At 40.7% G+C, this 2,560-nt stretch overlaps 1 protein-coding gene across 1 annotated transcript in view; it reads right to left on the bottom strand.

The window, feature by feature from the left end:
• UGGT1 (UDP-glucose glycoprotein glucosyltransferase 1) overlaps positions 1 to 2,560 on the bottom strand; it is a 176,198-nt gene that overhangs the window by 164,746 nt on the left and 8,892 nt on the right. The gene's annotated exons all lie outside the window — the stretch shown is intronic.

Below are 2,560 nucleotides of genomic sequence, written 5' to 3'. Positions count from 1 at the left end.
ACCTCATCTTTCTCCCAGTCAGCTTGGCTAGGCTAGGGCTATCAGCAGTTTGGTAGTTGCGGGCTCTGCCGTGATATGATCTAACATGATGTAAGCAACTCTATAATGGGATCTTCTGTGAGTAACCAAGCAGTTTTCTGATTTAGCAGCTAAATACAACATGGCTAAGTCAACTCCATCAACATGGGGGGGCGGGGGGGGATTGATTAAAGCAGCTACTATAGCAAAATATGTGAAATCGTTAATCATGAAACAAAGTATCTAGACCATGGAAGAAGTTGAAAAGTTGCTATTAATTTGTACAAACAAAAACAACTTGATGGCAATAGCATATCTGAGGCAGTGATATGAGAAGGCTAAGATCCTCTATAGTGATTTAAGGTCCTGGAAAAATGAATTTTAAATGTAACTTTAGGACCGCAAAACCAATTATTTTGTTTCTATTATTTCTTATGGAAAAATATATTCAGTCCTTGAGCTTTTCAGTGTTTGAACACGAATTTGAAACAAATTAACTTCAACAACCGAGATATCACTGTGTGTGTGTGTGTGTATATTCACTCATTTTGCTTCTCTAGAGAACTCAGCCTAACACAGCAACTGACACATAAGTGATTACATCCTTTCCTAGAAAGACTCATTTCAGAGTCTATACTACACAGAAGTACCAATTAATTACACAGCTGGTGAAAAAGAAAGTTGTGCATAGCCATACTTTATAAAACACAAGAGGAAACAAGGTTGAGCTTGATGAAAATGCAAATAGAGTCTCTAATACAAGTTCTGGAATTTAAAAATGTAAGAATATCATATAGCCACAGACTACTCGAACTACAGCATGAGGAAAAAGTCATTTATAAAGCGACTCAGCTATATAGTTAGTTCCAGTTTTCCATACTTTAGCTTCTAAATACTAGTACCTAGTCACAAAATATCACTGTAGTGAATGACTTAATATGGCTCTTTGAAGAAATAGCACAGGGGCCGCATCTGAAGTCCGCAAGCTACATACGATCTGAGGCCAACTGCCAAAAGGCAGCAATCTGACATGCTTCAACCCTCCATCTTTATCCTATTCTAACACCAACCATCCCTCTCACAACACTACTTCTCTGCTGGGTTCAATGATCTGTTACAATGGCCACACAGAACTCACAATTGTGGGGTTTATTAGGGAAGTTCAGAACAACCCTATAGGACAGAGAACTGCCCCGTGGGCTGTAATCCAAGGCTGTAATCTTTATGGGAGTAGAAAGTCTCTCATATTTCTCCCATAGAGCATCTGGTGGTTTCACACTATTGACTTTGCAGTTACCAGGCCAGTGCAGAAGCCACCTATGAGTCTGAATCTGTTCAATGGCAGTGAGTTTGGGTTGTTTGTAGTTTACTAGGAAAGTTTAAAAGTTACCACAAATCAGCATGAGAAAACATTAAGGATATAATCTTTTGTCCACAGCAGAGCCTCACAGTCAAGAGCAGTATCTTTCTGGTCCTTAGCCTTTCAGTCACTTGGTCCTATGGCCTCGGCCTTATTAGTCTGGGAAGAAACAAGGCCATCATTCTGCCTCACAGGTGTAGTGCTGCTCTGCTCTGCTCCGCACTGCTTCATGGTCTCAGTGTGGCTCCTCTGCTCTGTCTCATGACCCTGGTTGCTGCAGCCTCTGATGCCTCTGCTGTCTCCATCCCTTAGGCAGGGATCTTACACGCACTCCAATGTTGGCTTTTCTTTCTTGATGATAAAGGGATTCTTTCTCCCTGCTCCTGACATAATTCACTCTATCCAATGAATGGTAAAATTAACCAATCCCCTCTATTAGTGTTACACAAGTGTTATTTACATTGTTTCATCCAATCATTTGGTGGGAGTTACAAAGACCTAAATAAACAAGTTGTATGTATAAAATTTCACTTCACCACACCCTTCTAGGCATCACTTGTCTGTGAGTTTATCACACTGTGATGACTTGTGTGTTGCTGTGATGCTAGAAGCTATACTGCTGGTATTTCAATTACATAGCTTCCAGCATATTGCTGCACAAGACCTCTTTAGAGTACTGAAGAGCAAAGATGTTACTGTGAGGACTAAACTGGGCCTGACCCAAGCCATAATATTCTCCATTGCATCATATGCATGTAAAAGTTGGACATTGAATAAGGAAGACTGGAGAAGAACCAATGCATTTGAATTGTGGTGCTGAAAAGAGTACTATGGAGTGCTAAAAGAACAAATCAACCTGTACTGGAAGAAGTAAGGCCAGAGCACTCCTGGTTCTCAACCTGTGGGTCTTGACCCCTTTGGGGGCCAAACGACCCTTTCACAGGGGTCGCCTGATTCGTAACAGTAGCAAAATTACAGTTATGAACTAGCAATGAAAATAATTTTATGGTTGGGGGGTCACAACATGAGGAACTGTATTTTTTCAATCATTTTATTAGGGGCTCATACAACTATTATCACAATCCATACACACATCAATTGTGTAAATCATTTGAACATTCATTGCCCCCATCATTCTCAGAACATCTGCTCTCCACTTAAGCCCCCGGCATTAGGTCCTCT

Source organism: Echinops telfairi, unplaced genomic scaffold, assembly GCF_000313985.2.
Source record: "Echinops telfairi isolate 266 unplaced genomic scaffold, ASM31398v2 ScPeMD7_4;HRSCAF=17, whole genome shotgun sequence".
NCBI lineage: Eukaryota > Metazoa > Chordata > Mammalia > Afrosoricida > Tenrecidae > Echinops > Echinops telfairi.
The sequence above is the reverse complement of the archived record's forward strand: the minus strand, read 5'-3'. Positions and strand labels throughout refer to the sequence as shown.